Below are 23,100 nucleotides of genomic sequence, written 5' to 3'. Positions count from 1 at the left end.
CACAGAGATTGATTTTGCTAAAGAATTATAGCTTTGACTGGGTGCAGTGGCTTACACCTGTAATCCCAGCACTTTGGGAGGCCAAGGCAGGTGGATCACAAGGTCAGGAGTTCGAGACCACCCTGGCCAATATAGTGAAACCCTATCTCTATTAAAAATACAAAACAATTAGCTGGGCATAGTGGCACGCGCCTGTAATCTCAGTTACTCGAGAGGCTGAGGCAGGAGAATCGCTTGAACCTGGGAGGCGGAGGTTGCAGTGAGCCGAGATTGCGCCACTGCACTCCAGCCTGGGTGACAGAGCAAGACTCTGTCTCAAAATAAATAAATAAATAAATAAATAAATAAAAGAATTATAGCTTTATTTCCAGATTAATTGTGAATCAAGATATCACTAGGATATGATTTTAACAGTATGTTTATAAAGAAAGATCTATGCAACAGCTATGCCTTTGAGTTTCATCTCTGTTAGGTTATCTGTGTATCTCACTCAGTCTTTATAAAGACAGATCAGAGTTACCCTGTCATGCTGACATGAGGACAGTACAAAAAACAAAGACTGGTTGTCATGATTGGCAACATGGACAATGCTCTTCAATGAATTCAATTCGTTTAATTAATATTTATCAAGAGCCCAGACGGAGCCTGGCAGTCTGTGAGGTGCCAGCCACTCCCACCCTCACTGTCTTTATGCCATCTGCTGCACATGTGAATGGCAGGCAACCCGCCACCTCAGGATGAGAAAATGTGTTCCTAGGTCGCCTTTCTGCTGCTTCCAGTTCCCTCTCTGTATCTGGTTCCTCACATGGCTTGAGCTTGTATATAAACTATACTCCAAGGTATAGGACTCCAAGTTCTAAAATATGCTTTGTCTATAGCATAGTTGAACATTAAGGTTTTAATTTTTTTCTTTCCTTTGTAGTCTCGTGAATCCTAGATTTAATATAAATGGATTTGCATGTTCCTGATGATTTATGAAAATAACTATGAATGGTTTTTCTTTTTTTGTTGTTTTTTGAGGCAGAGTCTCACTCTGTCACCCAGGCTGGAGTGCAGTGGCACGATCTCAGCTCACTGCAAGCTCTGCCTCCCGGGTTCACGCCATTCTCCTGCCTCAGCCTCCTGAGTAGCTGGGACTACAGGCACTCACCACCATGCCCGGCTAATTTTTTATATTTTTAGTAGACACGGGATTTCACCGTGTTAGCCAGGATGGTCTCAATCTCCTGACCTCGTGATCCACCCGCCTTGGCCTCCCAAAGTGCTGGGATTACAGGCATGAGCCACCATACTCAGCCTGAAATGATTTTTCCACAGAATCACAGTAATCAGGGAATTTATTATACAAAATGTACTGGGTATAAGAGCATGATTCTTAACCAGGCATCTCACTGAGACATCAAAATCCAAACCTTTATGTCTTTTCAAGTTGTATGAACAGTCACAAAGTTCCGTTCTAAATCAACTGTCAGGTCTGTTCCACCTCCCATCTTTCACTTGCTACTCTATAGGTTCCCCTGATACAGTAACAGGATCCATGCAATCTACAGGTGAAAAGACCATCTCCTCAAATGAGCATTATTGTGTTGCATATCATCAGGCATTTTCTTTTCTTTTTTTTTTTTTTTTTTTTAATTATACTTTAAGTTCTGGGTTACATGTGCAGAACGTGCAGTTTTGTTACATAGGTATATATATGTGCCACGGTGGTTTGCTGCACCCATCAACCCGTCACCTACATTAGGTATTTCTCTTAATGTTATCCCTCCCCTAGCTCCCCAACCCCCACAGGCCCCGTTGTGAATGTTGCCCTCCCTGTATCTGTGTGTTCTCCTTGTTCAGCTCTCACTTATGAGTGAGAACCTGTGGTGTTTGGTTTTCTGATCTTGTGATAGTTTGCTGAGAATGATGGTTTCCAGCTTCATCCATGTCCCTGCAAAGGACATGAACTTATCCTTTTTTTATGGCTGTACAGTATTTCATGGTGTATATATGCCATATTTTCTTAATCCAGTCTATCATTGATGGATATTTGGGTTGGTTCCAAGTTTTTGCTATTGTGAAGAGTGCCACAATAAACATATGTGTGCATGTGTGTTTATTATAGAATGATTTATAATCCTTTGGGTATATACCCAGTAATGGGATTGCTGGGTCAAATGGTATTCCTAGTCCCAGATCCTTGAGGAATCTCCACACTGTCTTCCACAATGGTTGAACTAATTTACACTCCCACCAACAGTGTAAAAGCATTCCTATTTTTCCACAACCTCCCTAGTGTCTATTGTTATCCATCAGGCATTTTCATCGCCCAAACAATGGCCCTCTAACCCCTTGAATTTTTTTCTCACTTTTCATACTCTAACTGTTGAATAAATGGTGCTTTTCACCCAGTGTGTTTCAACTCTGGAATCCTGAGTTAGCACCATCATCTGCTGTCTCCACACCAGCGATGGCCTTTCTGCATCAGATCTGTTGATGTTGTTTATCCATAGTTCTGACTCAGCCCTGAGACTGCCTCCTACTAGGGAACCCTGGTTCTGCCTCTGCCAGAGTTACCTCCCTCCCCATGGGCAGCACCCTTTGCTCCATTGCTTCCTGATCTTCAACACTGGCCCACCCGGGCCATGCTCCTCTTTGTTGTCATTACCTTCCAAGGTTTGTTCCTCTTTTATTCTGATGAATCATGCTTGATGGGAAATCTGCTTGCAAGATTTATTGTTTCTTTCCCATTTTTCTCACAGAAGAGAATCCAAATGAATTGGATACTCATTAAAGCCATCCCACTGTATATATCTGACTGTCTTTGCTTCATAGAGGGAGGGGCTTTAAGGTCAGGTGGAGGAAAGATTGAAGGTAACACAGTGTCCATTTCCCACTCTCAGCATTTCACCCTCAACCTCTCTCAGGAGTGCGATTAACATAATCATGGCACTGATGAGGAGAAAAACAGTGATTGGACTTATTTTCATGAGAAAGAGAAACAGCAAATTCTCTCCAGATTTTTTTATATTACTACTGGCAGATCCTATTTTCACCTGTCCTACCCTCTGAATCACCCAATATTCTGTAGAAAGAATGTTTTCTTAACCAAAGTCAATCTTGCCCAGGTTTCTAGGAACCCATGTAAATACCTTTGATATAATCCTTTTCCTTCCATAGCCTCTTTGTCAGGAATCAGACTTTCTAGGAATGAGCAATGCAAGTTTTCACTAAAACTCCATGTTTGTATTTTCATTCATTGGTTGATTGGTCATATTTATTTTACTACTGTGGCCAATGCAATGTTAATCCCTGTGAATAATTCCTCATAATGTGTTAATGTGGAAAGAAGGAGGGGGATTAATTGCTTATTTGTAGGCACTTAAAGCAGAAAAAACATATTTAAAATAAAACCTGAAGATTTTAGTCGAACTTTTATAAATATTTTGAGAGAAATAACTATTTAAGAGAATTATTTTGGCAATAGTCACATAATCATGTTGATGACTAATTTAATGTATAAATTACTACAGGATGCTTATATAGATCTTTTCAATCCCAATATCCAAACATCAGCTAATGTATTTTGAAATTAGAATATCTGTATCTGTATACATTTTCTCAAAACTAATGCAAATATTCACCAGATGTACTATTAAGAGATCTAAAAATGGTCAATTAAATAAAATTTTACTCATCAGTTTTTCTAATTTGAGTGTCTCATGAAATATTTTTACACACAGAATAAGTGACTGCATAATGATTCTGAATCATCAGTATGAATAAATAGAGTTTTAAGGATCCTTTGGCTAATTGGAATATATCAGTGTTTCTCAACAAGGACTGTTTTGTCTGCAAGTGACCATTTGGGAACTTCTGGAGACACTTTTGGCTGTCACACTAGAGAGCTGCTTTTGGCTTTAGTGGCTAGTGGTCAGGAATACTGCTAAACATACTCTACTGCATAGCGCCAAAGCTGTAAACCCATGGAATAGATAAACTTTAAGATCATGTCTAAAACTGTGATATAAACAAATCTTTACAATAAAGAAACACTCGGCCGGGTGCGGGGGCTCACGTCTGTAATCCCAGCACTTTCGGAGGCTGAGGAGGGTGGATCATGAGGTCAGAAGATGGAGACCTTCCTGGCTAACATGGTGAAACCCCCATCTCTACTAAAAATACAAAAAAATTAGCCAGGCATGGTGGCAGGCACCTGTAGTCCCAGGTACTCGGGCGTCTGAGGCAGGAGAATGGGGTGAACCCGGGAGGCAGAGCTGCAGTGAGCCGAGATCGCGCCACTGCACTCCAGCCTGGGCGACAGAGAGCGAGACTCCATCTCAAAAAACAACAACAACAACAAAACACTCAAGGCATCTCATACAATATTTCAACTTAAGCAAGTACTACATAAGCATTATCTGTGTGGTACAAGTTCATTGGAATTGATTATAAAACTCATGAATTAAATTAAATGCTAATAAATATGTTTGTTTCCTAAAGCAGAACTGATATGCACAAAGTGAAGGACATATCAGGCAGGTGACTATTTAGATGTCATTGATTACAACGTATCAATAATAATTGCTTTTCATTACCAAAATTGGTATTTTTATGCAGATACATTTTTCAACATCATGCTTTAAACAAGGAAAGCAATTATATAGAGAGGATATATAAGGTTATTTAAAGTTCAGATGTCAAGTGGTTTTAAAAATGAGTTTCAATTTGTTATTGTGCCAATAGCTAGAGTTATTTAGACTTTGAGCAAGGTTTTTATTCCACACTCAAGGTAAGAAAATTGTGAACTTCCAGTCAATTTATTTATTATTATTATTTTTATTTATTTATTTGTTTATTTGAGACAGAGTTTTGCTCTTGTTTCCCAGGCTGGAGTGCAATGGCACAATCTCAGCTCACTGCAACCTCCACCTCCCAGGTTCAAGCGATTCTCCTGCCTCAGCCTCCTGAGTAGCCGGGATTACAGGCATGCACCACCATGCCCAGCTAATTTTGTATTTTTAGTAGAGACGGGGTTTCTCCATTTGGTCAGGCTGTTCTCAAACTTCTGACCTCAGGTGATCCGCCTGCTTCGGCCTCCCAAAGTGCTGGGATTACAGGCATGAGCCACCGCACCTGGCCACAGTCAATTTAATAACTCTGGTTTTGCCTCTTTACAAACACAACATTTAACACAGAACTGCATTTTTTTTTTTTACCAAATGAAAACAGTAAAAAAAATTCAGCAACCATCTTTCTTGAATATATATCCTTTCACCAAACTTTTGAATTGTCTTGAATAAACGGTAAGAAAGACACACAAGACCAATAAATGACAGAAACACAGACTAAAGATAAAAGAAGAAAGAAATGAATTTGGATGTTTGATCTCAGAGGGAAAACCTGATCAAGAACATACTATTTGTAAATAAATGTATTTTATAGGGGACTTAAAGCAAATATGTTTTTAAAAGAGAAAACTGTTCTTATCTGTAATGAAGCAGATGACACAACTTTTAAGAGGAACTTTCCACTGATACTTTAAAACTTCCAAAAAATTAACATTAATGTTATCTTGAAAATAGTGTTAAGATTATGAGTTAATAAAGTTTTCTCTTCATTCCAAAGAAAACCCCACATATTATCTAGTTATATTAAGTTTTTAAAATAATTTACTTTTTTGAACCACTTTCTTTCTTAAAAATGTTAAAAAATAAAATAACACTAAAAGAGTTTGAAAAAAAATTGGTCCCGAGGGACACAACAACAATATCCCACCTAAAAAGGAAAAAATATTACAAATTAATCTAACAGTTCCATGAAATTTGAAAGATATATATTCACACACACACACACACACACATACACACACACACTCCACAAGAATATTTGACCAACACACGTTTGTTTTTCTGAATTGTTCCTCCTTCTTTTGAACTGAATTTATTATAGACTTCAGAAGTTAAAGTGTAAAATTAAATATATTTATTAACACGATTATTTGGTTGGCTTAGTGCAAATTTAAATATGAGTTTTAAAAATCTAAACAGCTAAACAAAAACAAAGAAATAAAAATGTATACAACAGAAATAAGTTGTACCAAAGTATATGGGAGCAAGAAATAGAGAAAGATTGTCCAATGTTCTTCCATTTCTTAGTTTTGCACAGAGTTAAACCCCTAAGTCGAATGTATATGTATGTTTACTACTTTCAGGAAGGGTCCCAAATGTCCTTGTTCCAGACTCTTGGTTGGCCTCAAATTCCCATTCTCAGATGGACCTTTTCTTTATGACCTGCTCAATAGAGCTACTTAAAGAAGAGTCCAAGGCTCCAAATCTGAAAGTGTAAAAGCATTTCAGTTGCCTTAAATATGCTAAAATACAAGTTAAACCAAAATATCTAGTTGCCTTAGATATATGAGACTGAGAATGATCTCTACCTTTGCATTAAGAATTTGCATCTACTTAAAATTATAAAAATTATGACATATGAATTATTGAAATGTAACAAAGATGGAGCAGTTAATAATAAAATGTTTGCTTTAGAAATCTTATTCTGAATGCAATTTATTTGCATGTGCAAATTGCACATAATCAGAGTATAGAGTTTTAGTTTTTATTTTTAAGATGGTATTTAATCATAACAACAGATACTAAGTGATAAGAGCAGAGAGCCATTGATGAGATCAGTATACTTTTTAGCAGTTAACATCTCTGTGGAGGCAATATATTCTCATAATTTATAAAATTTGAAATCTTACACAATTCAAAAATCTTATTTTCTCAAAGGATCATCAGTATAACAGTACACATTGGTACAGAATATTCAAGTACATTTATCCAAGAAAATATTTTTCACTCATTTCCTAAGCTAATTAAGAAGCTAAGAAATTAAGTTATTGAGGCAAAGAATAAACACAGGATGCTTCTTTTACTGTTTATTTACTAGTGTTAATATAACCATTATTAGTAGTTCAAAACAGATATTTTGCCACATTTTATTAGTTATTTGGCAATTTTTAACTTTTCCTTTCACTGCATAATTGAACTTCTTGAGTTTTAAATTTGTATTGGCTCCCAAACTCCTGAAGAATCCGTCTGTAAAGCAAAGCAGAGCCACAAACTCTGCCCCACCCAGCGAAGGAATTTTTAATATGGCTTTAGAGTGCTTAATGCTTGACTTTGTCATCACTTCATCTCATTGATATATAATATTTGAAATGTTTCTCTTTTGAAGAGCTGTAAAGACTCATCCAGACTAATGGATAAACATCAGTATCCCAGCATCCTCTAGAAAATGTGACTGTTGCCTCAATTGCATTTTTTCCCTCGTGCTCAAAGCACACTAGGACAAGATTTAGCAATTCTTATGGCATCCAGTATGAGAACTTGCAATGAGGTAGCAATGTTGGTAATTAAAATATAGTGGAAAGAAAAGTGCACTTAAATAACTGTATGTATGCAATAAAACCCCCATTACTTTGGCCTCCTTATTCATTGGCAATTAGAAAAAATGGACCCTTAATGGGCCAAGAGAAAAAGGATGCCTCAGGAAATATTGCAAAGAGTCCATATCTTAAATTATGTCAGCTGTCAAACAAATAGATTAATTGTTCTCTGCTACTTGATTGGGATAAGAGTAAAATCTGTAATAGATAATAACCACTTGCAAAGTTAACTGGTGAAAACGGAATTATGCCCTTTTTTTTGTTTATTTGTTTTAGTTTTCTGTTTCTTTTTCGTTTTTTCCTCTAACTAACCTGGTTGCTTAAAGTCCAAAAGTTAATGACCCTTAAAAAGAGGGAAGAGGGCTGGGCGTGGGAGCTCACGCCAGTAATCCCAACACTTTGGGAGGCCGAAACGGGAGGATCACGAGGTCAGGAGATCAAGACAAGCCTGGCCAACGTGGTGAAACCCTGTCTCTACTAATAATACAAAAATTAGCCTAGTGTGGTGGCACGCACCTGTAATCCCAGCTACTCGGGAGGCTGAGGCAGGAGAATCGCTTTAACCTGAGAAGCGGAGGTTGCAGTGAGCCAAGATCATGCCATTGCACCCCTAGCCTGGCAACAGAGTGAGACTTTGTCTCAAAAATCAATCAATCAATAAATTAATTAAATTTAAAAATTAAAAAAAAAAAGAGGGAAAGGGAGCCTATGAAGAATGAGCACTCGATTTCTGAGAAACTTCATTCTCATTGCCTTTATAGAGCCTAATGGCACGATCCAAAACCATCATTTGGAAGAGAAATTTCAGATTTTAAAAAATGTAGTCAACATGAATCCACGAAAAGCTATTTAATCTCATAGTTAGGGACCACAGCATGGAGATGGCAAGAATGTGAGATCTGTTGCCACATGACTAGACAGCAAATAAGTCCTATTCAGAAACAAAGAAATCTTCAGTAGGGAGTAGAAAAGAAACTCCTGCTTGTCTGCCTTAAATTGGGATTCACTAATGGGCAAATCAAATCCACAAGTAGTAGTATTACTTTTAAGTCTCTCCTTTTGTTAACAGCAAGACCTTCCGTTATATTTTAGCTAAGAGAATTTAATGACTTTAAGGCAAATATTATACACCTATAACTATATGACTTTAAAGCCCCTTTAAAAAAAAAAAAACCTCACAGAGCATTTAACAAATGGCAATGGGTTTGTAACAGTGCATTTCATATGTCTTTGTGCATCTAGGTGCATTTTATAAGTCATTCTTTCTATATTTTTATGCATTTTTAATTATATGCCTACTTGTTATAATTTCTTAAAATTCTAACAAAGTATTTTGATATTCTTTTTTTTTTTTCTTTTGCGACTGAGTCTCACACTGTCACCCAGACTGGAGTGCAGTGGGGCAATCTTGGCTTACTGCAACCTCTGCCTCCCAGGTTTGAGTGATTTTCCTGCATCAGCTTCCCAAGTAGCTAGGATTACAGGTGACTGCCACCATGCCCAGTTAAATTTTTTGTATTTTTACGTAAAGATGGGGGTTTCACCATGTGGGCCAGGCTGGTCTCGAACCCCTGACCTTGTGATTTGCCCACCTCCGCCTCCCAAAGTGCTGGAATTACAGGTGTGAGCAACCATGCTCAGCCACTATTTTGATATTCTTACATAGCCATAAAGAATTTTTTTTTTTTTTTTTTTTTTTTTTTGAAAACGGAGTCTCACACCGTTGCCCAGACTGGAGTGCAGTGGCATGATCTCAGCTCACTGCAAGCTCTGCCTTCCAGGTTCACGCCATTCTCCTGCCTCAGCCTACTGAGTAGCTTGGACTACAGGCGCCCATCACCACGCCCGGCTAATCTTTTGTATTTTTAGTAGAGTCGGGGTTTCACCATGTTAGCCAGGATGGTCTCGATCTCCTGACCTCGTGATCTGCCCGCCTTGGCCTTCCAAAGTGCTGGATTACAGGCATGAGCCACGGTGCCCTGCCAGGAAAGTACTTTTGAATGGCTGTGAAATATTTCATTTTGCAAATGATCAATATTAAAACATTAATATATTACTGGACATTTTCATTATCACTTATATTTGCTATTGAAAGCATTACTGCAATAAACATTTTATATAACACATATTTCCTTCCCTGTATTTTAAATTGTTTTGACCTTAGATTGGTTTCTGAGAATAAGCATATTGGTATCAAAGGGCATGTATGTATTATTGCTGTTGACATAACACCAAATATCTTTTCATAAAGTTGTACCAATTTCATCACCCACTAGTGACACATGAAATGCTTATTTCAGTGCATTCTCATAAGGTAAAGTGTTATGGACAGGAACAAAACTGGTTTGGATTCACTAAATACAAAATTCATAATGTACTATTTACATGATATTCTTTTGAAAACATACACAGTTTTCCAGGTAATCAGTTTTTTTTTAATAATAATCATATTATTGAAATGTAAGATTCCCCCAATTTTTTTTTTTGGTGGCAAATATCAAAGTCTTGACAGATATGTAGTACTTGGACCTGAATTCGAAAACATCAGCACTTAGATTCCTGAAGGACTTAGAAGCTGATTCGTGATGGGCATTTTAGTAGTGCTCCTAGATGTGAAATTACTCGTGGTTAGGGTTTAACATTGAAATTACAGAAGCATTCCTGTTCCACCAGGGCCAACCCATCCACTTCTATCCCAAGCTAGCTCTCATCTCACTCTCTAGAACATTGTCCTGAAATCATTTCCATGTGCCTTGCTTCATAAATTTCCCCAACAAGTAGCACAATATGTAGTTCCTGATAATAAAAATTAGCAATAAATATGTATGATTTTGATTATGAAAATTAACTATATATATTATTTTGAGTGACTTTAAGCAAAACAGCCAACCACAGGAGCTAAATACATGTTTTACAGTAAACTAGTTTAATTATTTATAATTCCTGTTCATCTGAAATTAGTTTTTAACATTTGTGTTTAAAATGTGACAAAATAGCAACATCTATGAGAAAATATCTTCCTGCACCACTCCCAAAGCTCTCTGATTGAGGTATCTTCCATGATAAACTATGAGTCTATATAGTTAGCTGTGGTCACTATGGTATTAAGCAGTAAAATGTCCATAATAAAGGAATTTAAAAAAACTAAAAAACACTATAACACTTACCCAGAAAGTGATCTGAACTAAAATAACTTGGTATAATTGATATTTTACTAAATGTTGAAATACATGTTTCTCTTATCAAAGGATAAAGTAGTACAAGATTCCCCCACTGACAAACCTAAAAATTCATTTTATTATTATCAGGTTTGGGGAAAGAGTGTACACAAAATCCCCAAACCTAACTTATTAAGACAAAATATGTCAGAAGGTAGGGGTAGCAAGACGAAGCACATTAGTGACTATTTAAGGTTAGCTAAATAGTATTTCATATGCTAAGAATCTGCATCGTCTTCACTGGTATATAGCTTTTAAACCTATGTGTTTTTAATGAATTCAGTATTAACTTTAACATGACATCTGAATTCAGAACAATGGTATTCTCACAGAAATTTTGATATTTAAATTAAACATTAATTAAATTAAACATGACTTAATATAACATTTTCAGCTTCCCTAAAGTCCTCCAGTCTTTGGAGGTCCTTGTGTCCCATTATTCATTTTTAAAAGGGAAAACTCAAAACTTCCTTCTACCAATAGTGGGATATACTATCCTCAGTCTCACCAGATGGTTCCTGCATATCTTCTAGTTATGCGTTTCATTCCTTGCTTTGCCTGGAATCGTCTTAGCCTTTCCTTTTATCTGTGCCATGTGGGCCCAATCATATAATATTCTTTTTTCTTGTGTTTCTCAAATCACATTTACACAAGGATACTTTTTGTGGTAGGAACACAACATAAAATCTCTCCTTTAAACAGATTTTTATGTGTGCAACACAGTATTGTTGACCATAGGTACGATATTGTGGCTCTTTAGTTGTGTAGGAGAATTTTACTAAAAACAAAATCAGGAATAGATGCAGAAGCCTACGGTGTAGTGTCCAAAGCATAGAATATCATGACCATTATATATTCTATCATATAATATCCATTATATCATAGAATATAATGTAAGTAAGAATACTGTACTTTCATTAAAAGTTGGACATCTGGGCCGGGCACAGTGGCTCACGCCTGTAATTCCAAGCACTTCGGGGTGCCAAGATGCGTGGATCACCTGAGGTTTGGAGTTCAAGACCAGCCTGACAAACATGGAGAAACCCCATCTCTACTTAAAAAAATATAAAATTAGCTGGGCATGGTGGTGCATGCCTGTAAATCCCAGCTACTCAGGAGGCTGAGGCAGGAGAATCACTTGAACCTGGGAGGCGGAGGTTGTGGTGAGCCAAGATCGCGCCATTGCGCTCCAGCCTGGGCAACAAGAGTGAAACTCTGTCTCAAAAAATAAAATTGGATATCTGTGTTCAATTCCTTTCGGCTATTCACACACCTTTTCCTTACCTGTGTTCCTCATTGATTCCAGCCATTTTCAGGTCCCCAAGCTATATCATTCTCTTTATGAGCAACCTTAAGAAACTCCCCAATGTATTCTGATGTTACTATTAAAGTTAGAGAGGAGAAATTTAGTTTTTATGTATAAGTCCTAAGACAGCTCCATAAAATACCTAAGATCTATCTTTTTCCAACTAAACACAGCTCATAGTATGCGTGCTCAGGAAAAGACAGCTCCCTCCCTAAAGAATTCTGTCACCCACTCTCAAACTAACAATCTCTCTGTCACTGCTATACTTACAAACGTCTCTTTTGTTATTGATGTTTATGAGATAAAAATTGGTTCAAATTAAAGATGAACCAAGAATGCCGGTGTAAAATAAGCACTATGTTCTAAAAGAAAAGATTTGCTTACAGAATTTAAAATCAAACTTTTGTTTTTTTTGATCACATCACCACCAAAGTTAAACTATCCAAAAATGCTCATGTTTGCAACTAATCCAAAGATTCATTTATTCTATCCTCTCCCTCTGCCTTCTTTCCCTTAAATGGTGGTTAGGCATACAAGAGCCTTTCAGGGCTATTTGGTTTGACAGTGTGTTGGCAGTTTTTGTTCCTTGCCTTGGTCGAAAATTCAGCTCACTTGTTTATTTTTTGCTATTTATCATACCCGTATGTATAACAAGTTCCAGACCTGAGATCTGGCAGAAGTTTCTAAAGCAACATTCAAGATTGTTATTATTATGAGACTATCTTAGAGTCTATGAAATGTGTGGTTTGTCTTTTAATCTAGGTGTATACTCTGAGAAATTCTGCACTATTATGAATCCCTTAAGGAAAATGGTTACATAATTAAAGATAGAGAAATATATGTGTGTAGGTATATATTTATGTAAGCATAAATGGATATGTATCCATTGGTCTTGTTGATGTATTACTATATAAGCATAATTCTTGTTTTAAAAATGCAGAATAAGTAATTACCAAAAAAAAAAAAAAAAAAAAAAAAAAAAAACCGAAAGGGGAAAGGATTATCTCTTTGAAAACAAGATAATTCAAAGGGAAACTGGAAGATGCTCATACGTATATTCAACATTTTTGCTATTTATTTATTTATTTAGTTAGTTAGTTAGTTATTTTTGAGATAAGGTCTTGCTCTGTACCCCAAGTTGGAGTGCAGTGGCATGATCTCGGCTCACTGCAACCTTCACCTCCCGGATTCAAGTGATTATCCTATCTCAGCCTCCCAAGTAGCTGGGAATACAGGTGCGCGATACCATGCCCAGCTAATTTTTGCACTTTTAGTAGAGATGGGGTTTCACCATGTTGACCAGGATGGTCTCCATCTCTTGATCCACCTGCCTTGACCTCTCAAAGTGTTGGGATTATAGGCATGAGCCACTGTGCCCAGCCCATTTTTACTCTTTTTTTAAAAAATACTTTTATTTATTTATTTTTAATTATTTAGCAAGTTTCTGTTAGTGTGTTTCAAACTATTTAATATGCTTGGTTAGTACATTGACCTCATTACATCAATAAGGTTGAGATTTTTTGTTCAGCTTCATGAGGACAATTGCAATGTATTCTCCATAACAACAAATTGGCAGTTAATATTTGAGTAAATTCGCCAGGCACCGTGGCTTACGCCTGTAGTCCCAGCAGTTTGGGAGGCCGAGGCAGATGGATCACCTGAGGTTAGGAGTTCGAGACCAGCCTGACCAACATGGTGAAACCCTGCCTAAAAAAATGCAAAAATTAGCTGGGAAGGGTGGCAGGCGCCTGTAATCCCAGCTACTTGGGAGGCTGAGACAGGAGAATCGCTTGAACCCAAGAAGCTGAGGTTGCAATGAGCCAAGATCACGCCATTGCACTCGAGCCTGGGTAACACAGCAAGACTCCTTCTCAAAAAAAAAAAAAAAAAAGTAAGACAAACTTGTGTCTAATAATGGCTAATCATGTCCACTTCATATTTTTTTTCTTTTGGTAAAATGTAACATTGAACAAATAAACACAATTCATTCTACCCCACCAAGTGTTATAAAATTAACATTCAAACTGAAAATATAACACGCTATTTTTTATGGTTACTGAAAAATTTAAATACCATTTATTTAGAAATAAAATTGATAAAAATTCTGTCTTGATAAAAGTTATTGGAATGGTGCATTTCAAAAGCAAATGAGAACATTATGCTGGATGATAAAATTTTCAGACAGAAACAATAGTTAAGTAATTAGCCATGTGCAAGACCAAACAATAGATTTTTTACTTCCAATGCTGTAATTTTTAGTTCTTGAACTTCCATTATGATTCTTTTCAAAACAGTTTTCATGTATTCTTTGACATTCCTCTCTGGTTCACCAACTTTAATGATCATTTCCTTTAAGCCAGTCACTGAACATATTTATCATTAGCTGTTTGAAAGTTCAAGTCTGCTAATTTCAATATCTAAATGATCTCATGATCTGGGTCTATTAAATGTCTTTTCTTTTTAACATTTATCAATTTTTTTCTGTTTCTTTACACATATGTTCTTGGTGCATACTGAACAATTCAGATGATACTGATACTGAACAATTCAGATGACAGTACAGACAATGGATTCTGTTATGTTCCTCTGAAAAGTCATAATTTATCTTCCAGTGTGGAGTTAAATTACTGATTGGCACGCTGAGCTTTTGGAAGCTTGGTTTTGCACCTTGCTAAAGAAGGTGTATTTAGGCTTTCCCTTTATTCATAAGAAAAATCCTTAGTTCTAAGACACAAAAATACGTGAGAGTGTGGACTCTCTTTGGTTACCATGGAAACTCCTCTAACCTACTAGATTTTACATTCAAAATTCTAACTTTCCTTCAGTGATCATCAATCAGTGTCCCACTCACCCTCTTCTGACATCCATCTTTTACTTTCTGCTGAGTTTCTTATAGATTTTCCCGCTCGTGCACAAAGAGTCAGCCAAGGGAATGAGGGGACTTTATATACAATATTGCCAGCTTTCATTTTGTGGCTTCCTTCATTTTCTGAATGTATCTTCTCAATTTCCAGCCACCTGCCAAGTTCAAACTCTGATATCACACCTCAAACCTGTAACACTGCAACTTTCTGCTTCATCTCTGGAATTTGCCCTAGACCCTGTGGAATAGGCAATGCTCAGGAGAAAAGCCATAAAAACATAGATCTTGCCCAGTGAATAATCCTTTTTCAAGGGTCACCTTACCTCAAATTTCTGATTAATTTGTGTCAGTCTCCAGTGTTTTTAATAGCTCAATTTCTATTTTTGTATTATAACACATTTTGTCCATGCTTCTTTTTTTGTTTCTTGAGATGGAGTCTCACTCTGTCACCCAGGCTGGAGTGCAGTGGCACGATCTCAGCTCACTGCAAACTCCGCCTCCTGGGTTCATGCCATTCTCCTGCCTCAGTCTCCCGAGTAGCTGGGACTGCAGGTGCCCACCACCACGCCTGGCTAATTTTTTGTATTTTCAGTAGAGATGGGGTTTCACAGTGTTAGCCAGGATGGTCTTGATCTCCTGACCTTGTGATCTGCCAGCCTCAGCCTCCCAAAGTGCTGGGATTACAGCTGTGAGCCACCACACCCGGCGCATGTTTCTTAATTGTTATTTGCGGTAGGGTTAGTTTGAAACAAGCCACTATGACATTACTGAAACACAAGTTTAGAACTGGATTCCTTGGAGACCTAGTGGACCCCAGATAGGATCCAAAGTAGTTGAGATGTTAGATTGGTGGGGTCTCATTGTTGTAGGACTTTTCCTTAGTTCAGCTAAAAACGAGCTTCTTTGTCCCACAGCCATGAAAATTCAGGCTCACAATTTAAATGGTGAGTAACACAGGGTTTTATTGGGTAAAAAGGAAGAAAAGGGGGAAACAGGGACTCTTGCAAGGCCAGAGTACATCTGCTAGAGTGCTTCCTGCCGGCAGCTTAAATCCCAGGTTCCACAGAGGAAGAGGAGGGGCGAGGCTCCTCCCCGCTGCAAACCTAGTGAACTTCCCAAGGCTCTACCCTAGTGGATAGGCTGGTTGGAGTTTCTCCAGGGACCCCCCCTCCCACCTGGCTGTCTCATCATCTTCCTCCCTACTTAGAAAGAGATGATCTCCTTGTAATGTTTTATTGTATTCATCATTGTTGTTACTTATAAGATTTTATTTGGAAAATAAAATCTGTTAAGAGTAATTTGGAAAATCACTGCAGCAGACCATTTATTAAGCAGATTTTGAATAAAATCATGACATGTGCTATAGCAGACTTTTAGATTTTGATTTCAGTTAATGAGTAATGTTAGGGATTATGGTAAAATTTTTAATAACCCAAAGCTATTTTTGTATGTTCAGGCTTCTTTATTCATACTTCTATGATATTGAAACAAACAGCATTTCCAGGCAGAAAAAAAACACTTTTATTTCAACAGTTTACAGAGTGTGTAACTTATATTTAGGCTGTTGGCCAACATAGGAACAAAAATTTTGATTGAAATTGTCAAATAGAGTCCTCTCGTTCCAGATTCCTGGTAATAGGAATAATTGAAGTATTTTGACACTCCTGAAGTTGAGAATACAACAAAAGGAAAAATTATAATGAAGTCACTATAGAATAAGGCCAATACATATTTTATTATATAGTCAACAGTTATATAAGATAGCAGTAAAAATATTATATAGGGCTGGACACGGTGGCTCATGCCTGTAATCCCAGCACTTTGGGAGGCTGAGGTGGGCAGATCACGAGGTCAGGAGATCGAGACCATCCTGGCTAACACGGTGAAACCCTGTCTCTACTAAAAATACAAAAAAATTAGCCAGGCATGGTGGCGGGCACCTATAATTCCAGCTACTCAGGAGGCTGAGGCAGGAGAATGGTGAGAACCCAGGAGGCAGAGCTTACAGTGAGCTGAGATTGCACCACTGCACTCCAGCTTGGGCAACAGAGCAAGACTCTGTCTCAAACAAAAAAAAAATGAAGGCAAGAAAAAAAAATATGAAAGCAAGAGTGACATCAGGGGATATGGCCATGTAGGAATGTACAAAACTCTGTTCCTTTAAATAAAGCTAGCAAAAATTGTAAGAATCAAGTTTTGTGGAATTCCAAAATCTAATAAAAAAAAATCTACAACAACCAGGAAAGCACTTAATGAAAAAAGAGCTTCTGAGTTTTGTTAAGAGGGGTCTCTGGCATTTTAACCTACCCTAGTGCCATCCCCAACTCTCCAGTTCTCTCATTCCTTGCGCAGGTTACTGGTACCAGAGGAAGCAATAGAAATCTTATTTTTTTGTTTTTGATTGTGGCCATGTGATTTAATCTGTCTGGTGGTTTCCTAGAGGACTGACTCAAGGGTTTGTGCTTGTTTCACCTGCACTGGAGCTTCTCTATGGCAGATATTACTTCCAAGGTGGCAGTTTTTGAAAGCATTTAAAGCAAATGTATTAGCCACTGCCATTTGGGGCGAGCCATAATAGTCAGGGAAAGCAATAGACCAAAAAACCTGGGAAGAAAGAGCCAGAAGAAGAAAATACTTGAGAAAATAAAGGCTTAGAGAAACTTGTACATATTTCAGGGAAACTAGAAACCAACATGCATGCCCAGGCTAACAACATGCTCAGAGAAGACCTGAGAAGATTATAAGCTCTCATCTCTGATTGATCTTCCAGCTTACACAAGCAGGAAGTGAAGACTAAAGTAGAGTTATAAACTGCCTGGCTATGCATTCCAGGAATGTTCCAACACAGAACCAACCTACAAAGGCACGGGAAGTTATTTGTTTTTGTTTTTGTTGTTGTGGTGGTGGTGGCTGTTGTTTTTAATACCAGACATTAAAGGAAATATCTGCAAATCACCAGCTGACCGCAAGACTAATAGAACACAGACTTCAGTGGTCACACATAACAAAAACAATAAAGACTTAATTTTTCAAAATACATTTTGAGATTTAAAAAACTGAGTGAATTTGTTGTCTGTAGAACTGCACTATGAGGCATGCTGAAATAAGTTCTTGGATCTGAAAAAAATGACATATATAGAAACTTTCTGCAGGAGTGAATAAAGAATATAGAAACTGTATTTATGTAGGTAAATAAAACATAAAACACAACGTTTCTATGTTTGTTTTTTAAAAGATAAATGACTGCATAATGAAAAATTTAAAACGTTGTTTACTAGGGGTTATAATATATATAGATGTAAAATATATGTCAACAATAATACCAAAGACACAAAAGAGAGGTTCTGGCAAACAGATTTATACTTGTGTTGGGGTCTTGATCACTCTGAGGTGTGATAGTTTGCTACGAGGTCTCACAGGATTCAGTGCATAGTTATACTCGTGGCTATGATTTACTATAATGAAAGAATACAAAGCAAAATCAGCAAAGGAAAACATCAAGTGGGACAAAATCTGGGGGGAAATCAGGCACAAGCTTCCAAGAGTCCTCTCTTAATAGAATCATACATAACATTGAATTTCTCCATCAGTGAATTGTGACAACATGGGTAAAATGCTGCCAACAAGGGAAGCTCATTAGAGCCCAGTGCCAGAGCTTTTATGGGAGGCTAATGATGTAGGCACCCCCTGGATGGCATGTACCCAAATTCCAGATTCCTAGAGGAAAAGTGGGTGCCCACCCTAAATCATGTTGCTTCTACAAATGATTTAGGCACAGTAAACCACTTTCTTTTTTTTTTTTTTTTTTTTTTTGAGACACAGTCTTGCTCTGTTGCTCAGACTGGAGTGTACCGGCACAGTCTTGGCTCACTGCAAGCTCTGCCTCCTGGGTTCACACCATTCTCCTGCCTCAGCCTCCCAAGTAGCTGGGATTACAGGCATGCACCACCACGTCCGGCTTATTTTATTTTTGTATTTTTAGTAGAGACGGGGTTTCACTGTGTTAGCCAGGATGGTCTCGATCTCCTGACCTCATGAACCGCCCACCTCGGCCTAGTAAACCACTGTCAATCAGTTAATTGTGAGAACTCTTCCAAGAGTTAAATTTCCATATACCAGTCAAGGGTGGGACATGTAAACAGACCTTTCAAGGGATAGTAGTGAGGCCTGCTGTTAACTCTCTTCTTTCCAGTACTGTTGCAAATTTCTTACAGTTCATATGATGTGGTATAGTAGTAGTTCTAAGGAGACTGTGATAAAATGTATATATAGTATTTTTTAGTGGAACCACGTTTTATAAACAATTACAGTAAAAAAAAAAAAAAGGCAATTTGAAGTATTAAGATGGAATACAAAGAACACTTGATTAACCTAAAATAACGAGTGGGACAAGGAGAAAAATAATAAAATGGGGTAGATCTAAACTGAATATCATCAAGAAGTACACTAAATGAAAATGGACTAAATATTTCAATGAATAGGCAGAGATGGTTAGACTGGATAGAAAAAGTAAAACCTCAAGTTAAAAAAAAAGTATATTCTGTCTACAAGAGATACACTTTAAATATAAAGACTTGGAGAGACTGAATGTAAAATGATATAAAAAGATGTACCATGCAAATTTTAAACATATCTGGTGTGGCTATATTAATGCTAGGAAAACTTAATAACACAAGAAGTTATTACCAAGATACAGTCATTTCACAATAATTAAGAGGAGTCGGCCAAGCATGTTGGTTCAGGCCTGTAATCCCAGCACTTTGGGAGTCCCAGGCGGGTGGATTGGGAGGTCAGGAGATCGAGACCATCCTGGCTAACACAGTGAAACCCCATTTCTACTAAAAATACAAAAACAAAATTAGCTGGGCATGGTGGTGGTGGGCACATGTAGTCCCAACTACTCGGGAGGCTGCGGCAGGAGAATGGCGTGAATCTGGGAGGCGGAGCTTGCAGTGAGCTGAGATTGGGCCACTGCACGCCAGCCTGGGTGACAGAGTAAGACTCCATCTCCAAAAAAAAAAAAAAAAAAAAAAAAAAAAAAAGAGTCCACGCTACAAAGAAAAAGTAACACTGGATACAACTAAGGATAAAAATCAACAGATCCAAAATTGTAGAAATTTTAATACGTCTTTCTGGGTAAATGATTGCAAACTAGAATAAATGAATGAATGAATGAAAAAAGAAAAAGAAGGAATAATGGAAGGAAGGAAGGAGGGAAATATATAAGTTTATAACAATATTGTCAACCCACTTAATTGACATTTTGTAAAACACTATACCCCTAAATTTGCAGAATAAGCATGCTTTCAAGTACACATGAACTGTTCCCTAAAATAAAACATATTCAATCATTAAATGTTTCAAGAAATTTGAAAAAATTTAAATCTCACGAAGTATTTTCTTCCAAGACAAAAAAATTAAATTAGTCACAATAGCATAAATACAACATCACTCAAGTTATTTCTATACTAATGAGAGGTAACAACGTGCTAGCAGCCCTCGCTGGCTCTGGGCACCTCCTTGGCCTAGGAACCCTTCAGCCCAACGCTGCGCTGTGGGGGCCCCTCTCTGGGGCTGGCTGAGGCCACAGCCGGCTCCCTCTGCTCGCCAGAAGGTGTGGAAGGAGAGGCGTGGGCAGAAGCCGGGGCTAGGTGTGGCGCTTGCCAGCACAGGTTCAGGGTGGGCACAGGCTCGGCTGGCCCCGCACTGGGCGCAGCAGGCTGGAACCTGCTGGGCTTGATCGCAGGCTGAGTCCAGTGCGTGGACCGCCATTCCCTGAACCGCCATTCCCTCTTGGCGGGGTTGTTGGCCACAATGGCGGGTCTCCGTCTCTTTCTCCTTTCCCCTCTTTTCCTCTTGCTTGTCTGGGACAGCTTCCTCTAGGCTGCTGGAGTGCCGGGACTAGGTGACGCAAAGTACCATGGTGAGTGCCAGTGAGCAGTGAAGCCGCTTGTGCTTCTGGGACAGGTGGGGGACTTGGAGAACTTTTGTGTCTAGCTAAAGGATGGTAAATGCACCAATCAGCACTCTGTGTCTAGCTAAAGGTTTGTAAATGCACCAATCAGCTCTCTGTCAAAATGGACCAATCAGCTCTCTGTAAAACAGACCAATCAGCTCTCTGTAAAATGGACCAATCAGCAGGATGTGAGTGGGGCCAGATAAAGGAATAAAAGCTGGCCACCCAAAATGAGCAGGGGCAACCTGTTTGGGTCCCCTTCAAGTTTGTGGAGGCATTATTCTTTTGCTCTTTGCAATGAATCTTGCTGCTGCTCACTCTTTGGGTCTGTACTGGCCTTTGTTAGGTGTAACACTCACCACAAAGGTCTGCAGCTTCACTCCTTAAGTCAGTGAGACCACAAACCCACCAAAACTGTGGGCACATTTGAAGGAACAAACTCTGGACACACCATCTTTAAGAACTGTAACGCTCACCGCGAGGGTCCGCAGATTCATTCTTATTGTCAGTGAGACCAAGAACCCATCAATTCCAGACACACTAATAAGTCTTAATTTATTTGGGGAATGAGATTAACACTTCTAAAGTTAGATTAATATTATATGAGAAAATTCAAAATACAGGATTTTTTTCACAGATTCTTTGTCACTCTGCTTTATAGCAATTTCAGTATTTTTTTTTTTTGATAAAGGAATTAGTTATTTGAAATTTCAAAATATAGTAATGAGTTTTGAGTTCCCCTTCCTAATTGTATGGATTGGGCTGCTGAAAAAAGTTATACATTTACTTTTGATAATTAAAATTGTGTTCAAGGGCAGGAACAATCTCCTTTTGATTCCTAGCAGTAAGTTTTGCATCTTGAAGGTGTTCAATGAATATTTGTTGAATGAATGCCTTCATCCTTAATTTGGAAAGTAGTATTTGTCAAAAGAAAATGAAATAACAATACACATGAAAAATTTAGAACTAATACAGTATAAGATTTAAAGTATATTAGTCAAAATAGATATATGTTATTGAAATAAAGCTTTCATTAAGCAAAATAGGCTTTGGTCAGTTTTTCATCCCACTTGAAGACGAAGACCCCAGTGATTTGGATGGTATTAGAAAAAAATGTATGATAAAAATAAAAGTAAATATCTATATTTTAGAATTCCAATTTACATTATGAAGTCCAGTTTTGGACAATATTAAATTATATTTTCAGCATTCACATCTTGTCTTTTTTTGTACTGTAAGACTCAGAGAACAATTCTTCATCTTTCTTGAATTAGATGACAATCTAAGACCTTAGAACAATGGGCTATGCAAAAAAGTAATTCTATTCATAAACAGAAAAAATCATACCTTAAGCCTTTAGGAAACAGAAATTTGCCAACACACTCTCTGTTCTCCTTTTACCTTTTCTTTTTTACCACGTATTTTGCTCAAACATACTCAGTCACTATCTAGCTCAATACCATTACTCTTAAATTATATACCAGGAAAATTCTTTTTTTTTAATTTTTTTATTTTTTTATTATTATTATACTTTAAGTTCTAGGGTACATGTGCATAACGTGCAGGTTTGTTACATATGTATACTTGTGCCATGTTGGTGTGCTGCACCCATCATCTCGTCAGCACCCATCAACTCGTCATTTACATCAGGTATAACTCCCAATGCAATCCCTCCCCCCTCCCCCCTCCTCCCTCCCCATGATAGGCCCTGGTGTGTGATGTTCCCCTTCCCAAGTCCAAGTGATCTCATTGTTCGGTTCCCACATGAGTGAGAACATGCGGTGTTTGGTTTTCTGTTCTTGTGATAGTTTGCTGAGAATGATGGTTTCCAGCTGCATCCATGTCCCTACAAAGGACACAAACTCATCCTTTTTTATGGCTGCATAGTATTCCATGGTGTATATGTGCCACATTTTCTTAATCCAGTCTGTCACTGATGGACATTTGGATTGATTCCAAGTCTTTGCTATTGTGAATAGTGCCTCAGTAAACATATGTGTGCATGTGTCTTTATAGCAGCATGATTTATAATCCTTTGGGTATATACCCAGTAATGGGATGGCTGGGTCATATGGTACTTCTAGTTCTAGATCCTTGAGGAATCGCCATACTGTTTTCCATAATGGTTGAACTAGTTTACAGTCCCACCAACAGTGTAAAAGTGTTCCTGTTTCTCCACATCCTCTCCAGCACCTGTTGTTTCCTGACTTTTTAATGATGGCCATTCTAACTGGTGTGAGATGGTATCTCATTGTGGTTTTGATTTGCATTTCTCTGATGGCCAGTGATGATGAGCATTTTTTCATGTGTCTGTTGGCTGTATGAATG

Source organism: Macaca thibetana, chromosome 3 (genome assembly GCF_024542745.1).
Source record: "Macaca thibetana thibetana isolate TM-01 chromosome 3, ASM2454274v1, whole genome shotgun sequence".
Taxonomy (NCBI): Eukaryota; Metazoa; Chordata; class Mammalia; order Primates; family Cercopithecidae; genus Macaca; species Macaca thibetana.
This window is presented reverse-complemented; position numbering follows the sequence as displayed.